Here is a 17,185-nt window from a genome sequence, read left to right as displayed (position 1 = left end):
GGAGAAGGAAGAGGAGAAGAAGAAGAAAACAAGAAGGAGAAGGAGAAGTAGGAAGAAGAAGGAGAAGGAAGAGCTCCTTCTCCTTCTTCTCCTCCTTCTTCTCCTTCTTCTTATCCTCCTCCTTCCCCTTCTTCTTCTTCTTTTTCTCTTCTTCTTGTTCTTTCCTTTCATTTTTCCTCTTTCTTCTCCTCTTGTCCCGTTCTTCGGTCTAAATTGGCTAAGAATGCCTTTTTGGAGCTAATTATGTCATTTCGGGCATAATTAGCTAAGTATAGCTCATGTTTTATTAAATAAACCATTTTGGACCTAACTAAGCTAATTATGTCATTTAGGTGGAACCCTAGCTAACTATAGGTCGTTTCGGAGCTAACTTGGGTAAAATAGGTCATTCCGGAGCAAACTATGCTTATTAAGCCATTTTGGACCTAGCTAGGCTAATTATAGGCCATTTAATACCTAAGTTAGGGGGAATAGGTCATTTAGGAGAGAAATTAGCTAACTATAGGTCAATTTGGAGCTAACTAAGCTAATTATGTCATTTCGTAGGATAATTAGCCAATTTAGCCTTTCTTGGATGAGTCTAAGCTACATAGAAGAAGAGAAAGAGAAGAAGAAGTAAAAAAAGGAGGAGGAGGAGGAGAAGGAGAAGGAAGAGGAGAAGAAGAAGAAAAGAATAAGGAGAAGGAGAAGGAGAAAGAAGGAGGAAGAAGAAGAGGAAGGAGGAGCTCCTTCTCCTTCTTCTCCTTCCTCTTATCCTCCTCCTTCTCCGTCTTCTTCTTCTCTTCTTCTTCTTCTTCTTCTTATTCTTCCTTCCTTTCATTTTTCCTCTTTCTTCTCCTCTTTTCCCCTTCTTCGGGCTAAATTGGCTAAGAATGCCTTTTTGGAGCTAATTATGTCATTTCAAGGATAATTAGCTAAGTATAGGTCATTTTTTATTAAATAGACCATTTAGGAGCTAACTAAGCTAGTTATGTCATTTAGGTGGAACCCTAGCTAACTATAGGTCGTTTCGGAGCTAACTTGTGTAAAATAGGCCATTCCTGAGCAAACTATTCTTATTAAGCCGTTTTGGATCTAGCTAGGCTAATTATAGGCCATTTAATACCAAAGTTAGGGGGAATAGGTCATCTAGCAGCTACGTAAGCCTTATTATGTCATTTAGGAGAGAACATAGCTACTATCGGTCATTCTTTATTAAATAGGTCATTTTGGAGCTAACTAAGCTAATTATGTCATTTCGTAGGATAATTAGACAATTTAGCCTTTCTTGGATGAGTCTAAGCGACGTATAAGAAGAGTAAGAGAAGAAGAAGTAAAAGAAGGAGGAGGAGGAGAAGGAGAAGGAAGAGGAGAAGAAGAAGAAAAGGAGAAGGAGAAGGAGGAAGAAGGAGGAAGAAGAAGGAGAACGAGGAGCTCCTTCTCCTTCTTCTCCTCCTTCTTCTCCTTCTTCTTATCCTCCTCCTTCTCCTTCTTCTTCTTCTCTTCTTCTTCTTCTTCCTTCCTTTCATTTTTCCTCTTTCTTCTCCTCTTGTCCGCTTCTTCGGGCTAAATTGGCTAAAAATGTCTTTTTGGAGCTAATTATGTCATTTCGAGGATAATTAGCTAAGTATAGGTCATGTTTTATTAAATAGACCATTTAGGAGCTAACTAAGCTAATTATGTCATTTAGATGGAACCCTAGCTAACTATAGGTCGTTTCGGAGGTAACTTGGGTAAAATAGGTCATTCCGGAGAAAACTAGGCTTATTAAGCCATTTTGGATCTAGCTAGGCTAATTATAGGCCATTTAATACCTAAGTTAGGGGGAATGGGTCATCTTGCAGCTACGTAAGCCTTATTATGTCATTTAGGAGAGAACTTAGCTAACTATAGGTCACTTTTTATTAAATAGGTCATTTTGGAGCTAACTAAGCTAATTATGACATTTTGTAGGATAACTAGCCAATTTAGCCTTTCTTGGATGAGTCTAATCTACATAGAAGAAGAGAAAGAGAAGAAGAAGTAAAAGAAGGAGGAGGAGGAGGTGGAGGAGAAGGAGAAGGAAGAGGAGAAGAAGAAGAAAAGAAGAAGAAGGAGAAGGAGGATGAAGGAGGAAGAAGAAGGAGAAGGAGGAGCTCCTTCTCCTTCTTCTCCTCCTTCTTCTCCTTCTTCTTATCCTCCTCCTTCTCTTCTTCTTCTTCTCTACTTCTTCTTCTTCCTTCCTTTTATTTTTCCTCTTTCTTCTCCTCTTGTCCCCTTCTTCGGGCTAAATTAGCTAAGAATGCCTTTTTGGGGCTAATTATGTCATTCGAGGATAATTAGCTAAGTATAGGTCATTTCTTATTAAATAGACCATTTAGGAGCTAACTAAGCTAATTATGTCATTTAGGTGGAACCCTAGCTAACTATAGGTCGTTTCGGAGCTAACTTGGGTAAAATAGGTCATTCCGGAGCAAACTAGGCTTATTAAGCCATTTTGGATCTAGCTAGGCTAATTATAGGCCATTTAATACCAAAGTTAGGGGGAATAGGTCATCTTGCAGCTACGTAAGCCTTATTATGTCATTTAGGAGAGAAATTAGCTAACTATAGGTCATTTTTTATTAAATAGGTCATTTTGGAGCTAACTAAGCTAATTATGAAATTTTGTAGGATAATTAGCCAGTTTAGCCTTTCTTGGATGAGTCTAAGCTGCGTAGAAGAAGAGAAATAGAAGAAGAAGTAAAAGAAGGAGGAGGAGGAGGAGGAGAAGGAGAAGGAAGAGGAGAAGAAGAAGAAAACAAGAAGGAGAAGGAGAAGTAGGAAGAAGAAGGAGAAGGAAGAGCTCCTTCTCCTTCTTCTCCTCCTTCTTCTCCTTCTTCTTATCCTCCTCCTTCCCCTTCTTCTTCTTCTTTTTCTCTTCTTCTTGTTCTTTCCTTTCATTTTTCCTCTTTCTTCTCCTCTTGTCCTGTTCTTCGGTCTAAATTGGCTAAGAATGCCTTTTTGGAGCTAATTATGTCATTTCGGGCATAATTAGCTAAGTATAGCTCATGTTTTATTAAATAAACCATTTTGGACCTAACTAAGCTAATTATGTCATTTAGGTGGAACCCTAGCTAACTATAGGTCGTTTCGGAGCTAACTTGGGTAAAATAGGTCATTCCGGAGCAAACTATGCTTATTAAGCCATTTTGGACCTAGCTAGGCTAATTATAGGCCATTTAATACCTAAGTTAGGGGGAATAGGTCATTTAGGAGAGAAATTAGCTAACTATAGGTCAATTTGGAGCTAACTAAGCTAATTATGTCATTTCGTAGGATAATTAGCCAATTTAGCCTTTCTTGGATGAGTCTAAGCTACATAGAAGAAGAGAAAGAGAAGAAGAAGTAAAAAAAGGAGGAGGAGGAGGAGGAGAAGGAGAAGGAAGAGGAGAAGAAGAAGAAAAGAATAAGGAGAAGGAGAAGGAGAAAGAAGGAGGAAGAAGAAGAAGAAGGAGGAGCTCCTTCTCCTTCTTCTCCTTCCTCTTATCCTCCTCCTTCTCCGTCTTCTTCTTCTCTTCTTCTTCTTCTTCTTCTTATTCTTCCTTCCTTTCATTTTTCCTCTTTCTTCTCCTCTTTTCCCCTTCTTCGGGCTAAATTGGCTAAGAATGCCTTTTTGGAGCTAATTATGTCATTTCAAGGATAATTAGCTAAGTATAGGTCATTTTTTATTAAATAGACCATTTAGGAGCTAACTAAGCTAGTTATGTCATTTAGGTGGAACCCTAGCTAACTATAGGTCGTTTCGGAGCTAACTTCTGTAAAATAGGCCATTCCTGAGCAAACTATTCTTATTAAGCCGTTTTGGATCTAGCTAGGCTAATTATAGGCCATTTAATACCAAAGTTAGGGGGAATAGGTCATCTAGCAGCTACGTAAGCCTTATTATGTCATTTAGGAGAGAACATAGCTACTATCGGTCATTCTTTATTAAATAGGTCATTTTGGAGCTAACTAAGCTAATTATGTCATTTCGTAGGATAATTAGACAATTTAGCCTTTCTTGGATGAGTCTAAGCGACGTATAAGAAGAGTAAGAGAAGAAGAAGTAAAAGAAGGAGGAGGAGGAGAAGGAGAAGGAAGAGGAGAAGAAGAAGAAAAGGAGAAGGAGAAGGAGGAAGAAGGAGGAAGAAGAAGGAGAACGAGGAGCTCCTTCTCCTTCTTCTCCTCCTTCTTCTCCTTCTTCTTATCCTCCTCCTTCTCCTTCTTCTTCTTCTCTTCTTCTTCTTCTTCCTTCCTTTCATTTTTCCTCTTTCTTCTCCTCTTGTCCGCTTCTTCGGGCTAAATTGGCTAAAAATGTCTTTTTGGAGCTAATTATGTCATTTCGAGGATAATTAGCTAAGTATAGGTCATGTTTTATTAAATAGACCATTTAGGAGCTAACTAAGCTAATTATGTCATTTAGATGGAACCCTAGCTAACTATAGGTCGTTTCGGAGGTAACTTGGGTAAAATAGGTCATTCCGGAGAAAACTAGGCTTATTAAGCCATTTTGGATCTAGCTAGGCTAATTATAGGCCATTTAATACCTAAGTTAGGGGGAATGGGTCATCTTGCAGCTACGTAAGCCTTATTATGTCATTTAGGAGAGAACTTAGCTAACTATAGGTCACTTTTTATTAAATAGGTCATTTTGGAGCTAACTAAGCTAATTATGACATTTTGTAGGATAACTAGCCAATTTAGCCTTTCTTGGATGAGTCTAATCTACATAGAAGAAGAGAAAGAGAAGAAGAAGTAAAAGAAGGAGGAGGAGGAGGTGGAGGAGAAGGAGAAGGAAGAGGAGAAGAAGAAGAAAAGAAGAAGAAGGAGAAGGAGGATGAAGGAGGAAGAAGAAGGAGAAGGAGGAGCTCCTTCTCCTTCTTCTCCTCCTTCTTCTCCTTCTTCTTATCCTCCTCCTTCTCTTCTTCTTCTTCTCTACTTCTTCTTCTTCCTTCCTTTCATTTTTCCTCTTTCTTCTCCTCTTGTCCCCTTCTTCGGGCTAAATTAGCTAAGAATGCCTTTTTGGGGCTAATTATGTCATTCGAGGATAATTAGCTAAGTATAGGTCATTTCTTATTAAATAGACCATTTAGGAGCTAACTAAGCTAATTATGTCATTTAGGTGGAACCCTAGCTAACTATAGGTCGTTTCGGAGCTAACTTGGGTAAAATAGGTCATTCCGGAGCAAACTAGGCTTATTAAGCCATTTTGGATCTAGCTAGGCTAATTATAGGCCATTTAATACCAAAGTTAGGGGGAATAGGTCATCTTGCAGCTACGTAAGCCTTATTATGTCATTTAGGAGAGAAATTAGCTAACTATAGGTCATTTTTTATTAAATAGGTCATTTTGGAGCTAACTAAGCTAATTATGAAATTTTGTAGGATAATTAGCCAGTTTAGCCTTTCTTGGATGAGTCTAAGCTGCGTAGAAGAAGAGAAATAGAAGAAGAAGTAAAAGAAGGAGGAGGAGGAGGAGGAGAAGGAGAAGGAAGAGGAGAAGAAGAAGAAAACAAGAAGGAGAAGGAGAAGTAGGAAGAAGAAGGAGAAGGAAGAGCTCCTTCTCCTTCTTCTCCTCCTTCTTCTCCTTCTTCTTATCCTCCTCCTTCCCCTTCTTCTTCTTCTTTTTCTCTTCTTCTTGTTCTTTCCTTTCATTTTTCCTCTTTCTTCTCCTCTTGTCCCGTTCTTCGGTCTAAATTGGCTAAGAATGCCTTTTTGGAGCTAATTATGTCATTTCGGGCATAATTAGCTAAGTATAGCTCATGTTTTATTAAATAAACCATTTTGGACCTAACTAAGCTAATTATGTCATTTAGGTGGAACCCTAGCTAACTATAGGTCGTTTCGGAGCTAACTTGGGTAAAATAGGTCATTCCGGAGCAAACTATGCTTATTAAGCCATTTTGGACCTAGCTAGGCTAATTATAGGCCATTTAATACCTAAGTTAGGGGGAATAGGTCATTTAGGAGAGAAATTAGCTAACTATAGGTCAATTTGGAGCTAACTAAGCTAATTATGTCATTTCGTAGGATAATTAGCCAATTTAGCCTTTCTTGGATGAGTCTAAGCTACATAGAAGAAGAGAAAGAGAAGAAGAAGTAAAAAAAGGAGGAGGAGGAGGAGAAGGAGAAGGAAGAGGAGAAGAAGAAGAAAAGAATAAGGAGAAGGAGAAGGAGAAAGAAGGAGGAAGAAGAAGAAGAAGGAGGAGCTCCTTCTCCTTCTTCTCCTTCCTCTTATCCTCCTCCTTCTCCGTCTTCTTCTTCTCTTCTTCTTCTTCTTCTTCTTATTCTTCCTTCCTTTCATTTTTCCTCTTTCTTCTCCTCTTTTCCCCTTCTTCGGGCTAAATTGGCTAAGAATGCCTTTTTGGAGCTAATTATGTCATTTCAAGGATAATTAGCTAAGTATAGGTCATTTTTTATTAAATAGACCATTTAGGAGCTAACTAAGCTAGTTATGTCATTTAGGTGGAACCCTAGCTAACTATAGGTCGTTTCGGAGCTAACTTCTGTAAAATAGGCCATTCCTGAGCAAACTATTCTTATTAAGCCGTTTTGGATCTAGCTAGGCTAATTATAGGCCATTTAATACCAAAGTTAGGGGGAATAGGTCATCTAGCAGCTACGTAAGCCTTATTATGTCATTTAGGAGAGAACATAGCTACTATCGGTCATTCTTTATTAAATAGGTCATTTTGGAGCTAACTAAGCTAATTATGTCATTTCGTAGGATAATTAGACAATTTAGCCTTTCTTGGATGAGTCTAAGCGACGTATAAGAAGAGTAAGAGAAGAAGAAGTAAAAGAAGTAGGAGGAGGAGAAGGAGAAGGAAGAGGAGAAGAAGAAGAAAAGGAGAAGGAGAAGGAGGAAGAAGGAGGAAGAAGAAGGAGAACGAGGAGCTCCTTCTCCTTCTTCTCCTCCTTCTTCTCCTTCTTCTTATCCTCCTCCTTCTCCTTCTTCTTCTTCTCTTCTTCTTCTTCTTCCTTCCTTTCATTTTTCCTCTTTCTTCTCCTCTTGTCCGCTTCTTCGGGCTAAATTGGCTAAAAATGTCTTTTTGGAGCTAATTATGTCATTTCGAGGATAATTAGCTAAGTATAGGTCATGTTTTATTAAATAGACCATTTAGGAGCTAACTAAGCTAATTATGTCATTTAGATGGAACCCTAGCTAACTATAGGTCGTTTCGGAGGTAACTTGGGTAAAATAGGTCATTCCGGAGAAAACTAGGCTTATTAAGCCATTTTGGATCTAGCTAGGCTAATTATAGGCCATTTAATACCTAAGTTAGGGGGAATGGGTCATCTTGCAGCTACGTAAGCCTTATTATGTCATTTAGGAGAGAACTTAGCTAACTATAGGTCACTTTTTATTAAATAGGTCATTTTGGAGCTAACTAAGCTAATTATGACATTTTGTAGGATAACTAGCCAATTTAGCCTTTCTTGGATGAGTCTAATCTACATAGAAGAAGAGAAAGAGAAGAAGAAGTAAAAGAAGGAGGAGTAGGAGGTGGAGGAGAAGGAGAAGGAAGAGGAGAAGAAGAAGAAAAGAAGAAGAAGGAGAAGGAGGATGAAGGAGGAAGAAGAAGGAGAAGGAGGAGCTCCTTCTCCTTCTTCTCCTCCTTCTTCTCCTTCTTCTTATCCTCCTCCTTCTCTTCTTCTTCTTCTCTACTTCTTCTTCTTCCTTCCTTTCATTTTTCCTCTTTCTTCTCCTCTTGTCCCCTTCTTCGGGCTAAATTAGCTAAGAATGCCTTTTTGGGGCTAATTATGTCATTCGAGGATAATTAGCTAAGTATAGGTCATTTCTTATTAAATAGACCATTTAGGAGCTAACTAAGCTAATTATGTCATTTAGGTGGAACCCTAGCTAACTATAGGTCGTTTCGGAGCTAACTTGGGTAAAATAGGTCATTCCGGAGCAAACTAGGCTTATTAAGCCATTTTGGATCTAGCTAGGCTAATTATAGGCCATTTAATACCAAAGTTAGGGGGAATAGGTCATCTTGCAGCTACGTAAGCCTTATTATGTCATTTAGGAGAGAAATTAGCTAACTATAGGTCATTTTTTATTAAATAGGTCATTTTGGAGCTAACTAAGCTAATTATGAAATTTTGTAGGATAATTAGCCAGTTTAGCCTTTCTTGGATGAGTCTAAGCTGCGTAGAAGAAGAGAAATAGAAGAAGAAGTAAAAGAAGGAGGAGGAGGAGGAGGAGGAGAAGGAGAAGGAAGAGGAGAAGAAGAAGAAAACAAGAAGGAGAAGGAGAAGTAGGAAGAAGAATGAGAAGGAAGAGCTCCTTCTCCTTCTTCTCCTCCTTCTTCTCCTTCTTCTTATCCTCCTCCTTCCCCTTCTTCTTCTTCTTTTTCTCTTCTTCTTGTTCTTTCCTTTCATTTTTCCTCTTTCTTCTCCTCTTGTCCCGTTCTTCGGTCTAAATTGGCTAAGAATGCCTTTTTGGAGCTAATTATGTCATTTCGGGCATAATTAGCTAAGTATAGCTCATGTTTTATTAAATAAACCATTTTGGACCTAACTAAGCTAATTATGTCATTTAGGTCGAACCCTAGCTAACTATAGGTCGTTTCGGAGCTAACTTGGGTAAAATAGGTCATTCCGGAGCAAACTATGCTTATTAAGCCATTTTGGACCTAGCTAGGCTAATTATAGGCCATTTAATACCTAAGTTAGGGGGAATAGGTCATTTAGGAGAGAAATTAGCTAACTATAGGTCAATTTGGAGCTAACTAAGCTAATTATGTCATTTCGTAGGATAATTAGCCAATTTAGCCTTTCTTGGATGAGTCTAAGCTACATAGAAGAAGAGAAAGAGAAGAAGAAGTAAAAAAAGGAGGAGGAGGAGGAGGAGAAGGAGAAGGAAGAGGAGAAGAAGAAGAAAAGAATAAGGAGAAGGAGAAGGAGAAAGAAGGAGGAAGAAGAAGAAGAAGGAGGAGCTCCTTCTCCTTCTTCTCCTTCCTCTTATCCTCCTCCTTCTCCGTCTTCTTCTTCTCTTCTTCTTCTTCTTCTTCTTATTCTTCCTTCCTTTCATTTTTCCTCTTTCTTCTCCTCTTTTCCCCTTCTTCGGGCTAAATTGGCTAAGAATGCCTTTTTGGAGCTAATTATGTCATTTCAAGGATAATTAGCTAAGTATAGGTCATTTTTTATTAAATAGACCATTTAGGAGCTAACTAAGCTAGTTATGTCATTTAGGTGGAACCCTAGCTAACTATAGGTCGTTTCGGAGCTAACTTCTGTAAAATAGGCCATTCCTGAGCAAACTATTCTTATTAAGCCGTTTTGGATCTAGCTAGGCTAATTATAGGCCATTTAATACCAAAGTTAGGGGGAATAGGTCATCTAGCAGCTACGTAAGCCTTATTATGTCATTTAGGAGAGAACATAGCTACTATCGGTCATTCTTTATTAAATAGGTCATTTTGGAGCTAACTAAGCTAATTATGTCATTTCGTAGGATAATTAGACAATTTAGCCTTTCTTGGATGAGTCTAAGCGACGTATAAGAAGAGTAAGAGAAGAAGAAGTAAAAGAAGGAGGAGGAGGAGAAGGAGAAGGAAGAGGAGAAGAAGAAGAAAAGGAGAAGGAGAAGGAGGAAGAAGGAGGAAGAAGAAGGAGAACGAGGAGCTCCTTCTCCTTCTTCTCCTCCTTCTTCTCCTTCTTCTTATCCTCCTCCTTCTCCTTCTTCTTCTTCTCTTCTTCTTCTTCTTCCTTCCTTTCATTTTTCCTCTTTCTTCTCCTCTTGTCCGCTTCTTCGGGCTAAATTGGCTAAAAATGTCTTTTTGGAGCTAATTATGTCATTTCGAGGATAATTAGCTAAGTATAGGTCATGTTTTATTAAATAGACCATTTAGGAGCTAACTAAGCTAATTATGTCATTTAGATGGAACCCTAGCTAACTATAGGTCGTTTCGGAGGTAACTTGGGTAAAATAGGTCATTCCGGAGAAAACTAGGCTTATTAAGCCATTTTGGATCTAGCTAGGCTAATTATAGGCCATTTAATACCTAAGTTAGGGGGAATGGGTCATCTTGCAGCTACGTAAGCCTTATTATGTCATTTAGGAGAGAACTTAGCTAACTATAGGTCACTTTTTATTAAATAGGTCATTTTGGAGCTAACTAAGCTAATTATGACATTTTGTAGGATAACTAGCCAATTTAGCCTTTCTTGGATGAGTCTAATCTACATAGAAGAAGAGAAAGAGAAGAAGAAGTAAAAGAAGGAGGAGGAGGAGGTGGAGGAGAAGGAGAAGGAAGAGGAGAAGAAGAAGAAAAGAAGAAGAAGGAGAAGGAGGATGAAGGAGGAAGAAGAAGGAGAAGGAGGAGCTCCTTCTCCTTCTTCTCCTCCTTCTTCTCCTTCTTCTTATCCTCCTCCTTCTCTTCTTCTTCTTCTCTACTTCTTCTTCTTCCTTCCTTTCATTTTTCCTCTTTCTTCTCCTCTTGTCCCCTTCTTCGGGCTAAATTAGCTAAGAATGCCTTTTTGGGGCTAATTATGTCATTCGAGGATAATTAGCTAAGTATAGGTCATTTCTTATTAAATAGACCATTTAGGAGCTAACTAAGCTAATTATGTCATTTAGGTGGAACCCTAGCTAACTATAGGTCGTTTCGGAGCTAACTTGGGTAAAATAGGTCATTCCGGAGCAAACTAGGCTTATTAAGCCATTTTGGATCTAGCTAGGCTAATTATAGGCCATTTAATACCAAAGTTAGGGGGAATAGGTCATCTTGCAGCTACGTAAGCCTTATTATGTCATTTAGGAGAGAAATTAGCTAACTATAGGTCATTTTTTATTAAATAGGTCATTTTGGAGCTAACTAAGCTAATTATGAAATTTTGTAGGATAATTAGCCAGTTTAGCCTTTCTTGGATGAGTCTAAGCTGCGTAGAAGAAGAGAAATAGAAGAAGAAGTAAAAGAAGGAGGAGGAGGAGGAGGAGAAGGAGAAGGAAGAGGAGAAGAAGAAGAAAACAAGAAGGAGAAGGAGAAGTAGGAAGAAGAAGGAGAAGGAAGAGCTCCTTCTCCTTCTTCTCCTCCTTCTTCTCCTTCTTCTTATCCTCCTCCTTCCCCTTCTTCTTCTTCTTTTTCTCTTCTTCTTGTTCTTTCCTTTCATTTTTCCTCTTTCTTCTCCTCTTGTCCCGTTCTTCGGTCTAAATTGGCTAAGAATGCCTTTTTGGAGCTAATTATGTCATTTCGGGCATAATTAGCTAAGTATAGCTCATGTTTTATTAAATAAACCATTTTGGACCTAACTAAGCTAATTATGTCATTTAGGTGGAACCCTAGCTAACTATAGGTCGTTTCGGAGCTAACTTGGGTAAAATAGGTCATTCCGGAGCAAACTATGCTTATTAAGCCATTTTGGACCTAGCTAGGCTAATTATAGGCCATTTAATACCTAAGTTAGGGGGAATAGGTCATTTAGGAGAGAAATTAGCTAACTATAGGTCAATTTGGAGCTAACTAAGCTAATTATGTCATTTCGTAGGATAATTAGCCAATTTAGCCTTTCTTGGATGAGTCTAAGCTACATAGAAGAAGAGAAAGAGAAGAAGAAGTAAAAAAAGGAGGAGGAGGAGGAGAAGGAGAAGGAAGAGGAGAAGAAGAAGAAAAGAATAAGGAGAAGGAGAAGGAGAAAGAAGGAGGAAGAAGAAGAAGAAGGAGGAGCTCCTTCTCCTTCTTCTCCTTCCTCTTATCCTCCTCCTTCTCCGTCTTCTTCTTCTCTTCTTCTTCTTCTTCTTCTTATTCTTCCTTCCTTTCATTTTTCCTCTTTCTTCTCCTCTTTTCCCCTTCTTCGGGCTAAATTGGCTAAGAATGCCTTTTTGGAGCTAATTATGTCATTTCAAGGATAATTAGCTAAGTATAGGTCATTTTTTATTAAATAGACCATTTAGGAGCTAACTAAGCTAGTTATGTCATTTAGGTGGAACCCTAGCTAACTATAGGTCGTTTCGGAGCTAACTTCTGTAAAATAGGCCATTCCTGAGCAAACTATTCTTATTAAGCCGTTTTGGATCTAGCTAGGCTAATTATAGGCCATTTAATACCAAAGTTAGGGGGAATAGGTCATCTAGCAGCTACGTAAGCCTTATTATGTCATTTAGGAGAGAACATAGCTACTATCGGTCATTCTTTATTAAATAGGTCATTTTGGAGCTAACTAAGCTAATTATGTCATTTCGTAGGATAATTAGACAATTTAGCCTTTCTTGGATGAGTCTAAGCGACGTATAAGAAGAGTAAGAGAAGAAGAAGTAAAAGAAGGAGGAGGAGGAGAAGGAGAAGGAAGAGGAGAAGAAGAAGAAAAGGAGAAGGAGAAGGAGGAAGAAGGAGGAAGAAGAAGGAGAACGAGGAGCTCCTTCTCCTTCTTCTCCTCCTTCTTCTCCTTCTTCTTATCCTCCTCCTTCTCCTTCTTCTTCTTCTCTTCTTCTTCTTCTTCCTTCCTTTCATTTTTCCTCTTTCTTCTCCTCTTGTCCGCTTCTTCGGGCTAAATTGGCTAAAAATGTCTTTTTGGAGCTAATTATGTCATTTCGAGGATAATTAGCTAAGTATAGGTCATGTTTTATTAAATAGACCATTTAGGAGCTAACTAAGCTAATTATGTCATTTAGATGGAACCCTAGCTAACTATAGGTCGTTTCGGAGGTAACTTGGGTAAAATAGGTCATTCCGGAGAAAACTAGGCTTATTAAGCCATTTTGGATCTAGCTAGGCTAATTATAGGCCATTTAATACCTAAGTTAGGGGGAATGGGTCATCTTGCAGCTACGTAAGCCTTATTATGTCATTTAGGAGAGAACTTAGCTAACTATAGGTCACTTTTTATTAAATAGGTCATTTTGGAGCTAACTAAGCTAATTATGACATTTTGTAGGATAACTAGCCAATTTAGCCTTTCTTGGATGAGTCTAATCTACATAGAAGAAGAGAAAGAGAAGAAGAAGTAAAAGAAGGAGGAGTAGGAGGTGGAGGAGAAGGAGAAGGAAGAGGAGAAGAAGAAGAAAAGAAGAAGAAGGAGAAGGAGGATGAAGGAGGAAGAAGAAGGAGAAGGAGGAGCTCCTTCTCCTTCTTCTCCTCCTTCTTCTCCTTCTTCTTATCCTCCTCCTTCTCTTCTTCTTCTTCTCTACTTCTTCTTCTTCCTTCCTTTCATTTTTCCTCTTTCTTCTCCTCTTGTCCCCTTCTTCGGGCTAAATTAGCTAAGAATGCCTTTTTGGGGCTAATTATGTCATTCGAGGATAATTAGCTAAGTATAGGTCATTTCTTATTAAATAGACCATTTAGGAGCTAACTAAGCTAATTATGTCATTTAGGTGGAACCCTAGCTAACTATAGGTCGTTTCGGAGCTAACTTGGGTAAAATAGGTCATTCCGGAGCAAACTAGGCTTATTAAGCCATTTTGGATCTAGCTAGGCTAATTATAGGCCATTTAATACCAAAGTTAGGGGGAATAGGTCATCTTGCAGCTACGTAAGCCTTATTATGTCATTTAGGAGAGAAATTAGCTAACTATAGGTCATTTTTTATTAAATAGGTCATTTTGGAGCTAACTAAGCTAATTATGAAATTTTGTAGGATAATTAGCCAGTTTAGCCTTTCTTGGATGAGTCTAAGCTGCGTAGAAGAAGAGAAATAGAAGAAGAAGTAAAAGAAGGAGGAGGAGGAGGAGGAGAAGGAGAAGGAAGAGGAGAAGAAGAAGAAAACAAGAAGGAGAAGGAGAAGTAGGAAGAAGAATGAGAAGGAAGAGCTCCTTCTCCTTCTTCTCCTCCTTCTTCTCCTTCTTCTTATCCTCCTCCTTCCCCTTCTTCTTCTTCTTTTTCTCTTCTTCTTGTTCTTTCCTTTCATTTTTCCTCTTTCTTCTCCTCTTGTCCCGTTCTTCGGTCTAAATTGGCTAAGAATGCCTTTTTGGAGCTAATTATGTCATTTCGGGCATAATTAGCTAAGTATAGCTCATGTTTTATTAAATAAACCATTTTGGACCTAACTAAGCTAATTATGTCATTTAGGTGGAACCCTAGCTAACTATAGGTCGTTTCGGAGCTAACTTGGGTAAAATAGGTCATTCCGGAGCAAACTATGCTTATTAAGCCATTTTGGACCTAGCTAGGCTAATTATAGGCCATTTAATACCTAAGTTAGGGGGAATAGGTCATTTAGGAGAGAAATTAGCTAACTATAGGTCAATTTGGAGCTAACTAAGCTAATTATGTCATTTCGTAGGATAATTAGCCAATTTAGCCTTTCTTGGATGAGTCTAAGCTACATAGAAGAAGAGAAAGAGAAGAAGAAGTAAAAAAAGGAGGTGGAGGAGGAGAAGGAGAAGGAAGAGGAGAAGAAGAAGAAAAGAATAAGGAGAAGGAGAAGGAGAAAGAAGGAGGAAGAAGAAGAAGAAGGAGGAGCTCCTTCTCCTTCTTCTCCTTCCTCTTATCCTCCTCCTTCTCCGTCTTCTTCTTCTCTTCTTCTTCTTCTTCTTCTTATTCTTCCTTCCTTTCATTTTTCCTCTTTCTTCTCCTCTTTTCCCCTTCTTCGGGCTAAATTGGCTAAGAATGCCTTCTTGGAGCTAATTATGTCATTTCAAGGATAATTAGCTAAGTATAGGTCATTTTTTATTAAATAGACCATTTAGGAGCTAACTAAGCTAGTTATGTCATTTAGGTGGAACCCTAGCTAACTATAGGTCGTTTCGGAGCTAACTTGGGTAAAATAGGTCATTCCGGAGAAAACTAGGCTTATTAAGCCATTTTGGATCTAGCTAGGCTAATTATAGGCCATTTAATACCTAGATTAGGGGGAATAGGTCATCTTGCAGCTACGTAAGCCTTATTATGTCATTTAGGAGAGAACTTAGCTAACTATAGGTAATTTTTTATTAAATAGGTCATATTGGAGCTAACTAAGCTAATTATGTCATTTCGTAGGATAATTAGCCAATTAAGCCTTTCTTCGATGAGTCTAAGGTACATAGAAGAAGAGAAAGAGAAGAAGAAGTAAAAAAATGAGGAGGAGGAGGAGGAGGAGGAGGAGAAGGAGAATGAAGAGGAGAAAAAGAAGAAAAGAAGAAGGAGAAGGAGAAGGTGGAAGAAATAGGAAGAAGAAGGAGAAGGAGGAGCTCCTTCTCCTTCTTCTCCTCCTTCTTCTCCATCTTCTTATCCTCCTCCTTCTCCTTCCCCTTCTTCTCTACTTCTTCTTCTTCCTTCCTTTCATTTTTCTTCTTTCTGCTCCTCTTGTCCCTTCTTTGTGCTAAATTGGCTAAGAATGCCTTTTTGGAGCTAATTATGTCATTTCGAGGATAATTAGGGAAGTATAGGTCATGTTTTATTAAATAGACCATTTAGTAGCTAACTAAGCTAATTATGTTATTTAGGTGGAACCCTAGCTAACTATAGGTTGTTTCGGAGCTAACTTGGGTAAAATAGGTCATTCCGGAGCAAACTAGGCTTATTAAGCCATTTTGGATCAAGCTAGGCTAATTATAGGCCATTTAATACCTAAATTAGGGGGAATAGGTCATCTTGCAGCTACGTAAGCCCTATTATGTCATTTAGGACAGAACTTAGCTAACTATAGGTCATTTTTTATTAAATAGGTCATTTTGGAGCTAACTAAGCTAATTATGTCATTTCGTAGGATAATTAGCCAATTTAGCCTTTGTTGGATGACTCTAAGCTACGTATAAGAAGAGTAAGAGAAGAAGAAGTAAAAGAAGGAGGAGGAGGAGGAGGAGGACGAGAAGGAGAAGGAAGAGGAGAAGAAGAAGAAAAGAAGAAGGAGGAGGAGGAAGAAGGAGGAAGTAGAAGGAGAAGGAGGAGCTCCTTCTCCTTCTTCTCCTCCTTCTTCTCCTTCTTCTTATCCTCCTCCTTCTTCTTCTTCTTCTTCTCTTCTTCTTCTTCTTCCTTCCTTTCATTTTTTCCTCTTTCTTCTCCTCTTGTCCCCTTCTTCGGGCTAAATTGGCTAAGAATGCCTTTTTGGAGCTAATTATGTCATTTCAAGGATAATTAGCTAAGTATAGGTCATGTTTTATTAAATGGACCATTTAGGAGCTAACTAAGCTAATTATGTTATTTAGGTGGAACCCTAGCTAACTATAGGTCGTTTCGGAGCTAACTTGGGTAAAATAGGTCATTCCGAGGCAAACTAGGCTTATTAAGCCATTTTGGATCTAGCTAGGCTAATTATAGGCCATTTAACACCTAAATTAGGGAGAATAGGTGATCTTGCAGCTACGTAAGCCATATTATGTCATTTAGGAGAGAACTTAGCTAACTATAGGTCATTTTGGAGCTAACTAATCTAATTATGTCATTTCGTAGGATAATTAGCCAATTTAGCCTTTCTTGGATGAGTCTAAGCTACATAGAAGAAGAGAAAGAGAAGAAGAAGTAAAAAAAGGAGGAGGAGGAGCAGAAGGAGAAGGAAGAGGAGAAGAAGAAGAAAAGAATAAGGAGAAGGAGAAGGAGAAAGAAGGAGGAAGAAGAAGAAGAAGGAGGAGCTCCTTCTCCTTCTTCTCCTTCCTCTTAGCCTCCTCCTTCTCCGTCTTCTTCTTCTGTTCTTCTTCTTCTTCTTCTTCTTCTTCCTTCCTTTCATTTTTCCTCTTTCTTCTCCTCTTTTCCCCTTCTTCGGGCTAAATTGGCTAAGAATGCCTTTTTGGAGCTAATTATGTCATTTCAAGGATAATTAGCTAAGTATAGGTCATGTTTTATTAAATAGACCATTTAGGAGCTAACTAAGCTAATTATGTCATTTAGGTGGAACCCTAGCTCACTATAGGTCGTTTCGGAGCTAACTTGGGTAAAATAGGTCATTCCGGAGCAAACTATTCTTATTAAGCCATTTTGGATCTAGCTAGGCTAATTATAGGCCATTTAATACCTAAGTTAGGGGGAATAGGTGATCTTGCAGCTACGTAAGCCATATTATGTCATTTAGGAGAGAACTTAGCTAACTATAGGTCATTTTTTATTAAATAGGTCATTTTGGAGCTAAATAAGCTAATTATGTCGTTTTGTAGGATAACTAGCCAATTTAGCCTTTCTTGGATGAGTCTAATCTACGTAGAAGAACAGAAAGAGAAGAAGAAGTAAAAGAAGGAGGAGGAGGAGGAGGAGGAGAAGGAGAAGGAAGAGGAGAAGAAGAAGAAAAGAAGAAGGAGAAGGAGAAGGAGGATGAAGGAGGAAGAAGAAGGAGAAGGAGGAGCTCCTTC

This window comes from Hordeum vulgare, chromosome 4H (assembly GCF_904849725.1).
Source record: "Hordeum vulgare subsp. vulgare chromosome 4H, MorexV3_pseudomolecules_assembly, whole genome shotgun sequence".
NCBI classification, from domain to species: Eukaryota; Viridiplantae; Streptophyta; class Magnoliopsida; order Poales; family Poaceae; genus Hordeum; species Hordeum vulgare.
Note: the sequence above shows the minus strand (reverse complement) of the source record.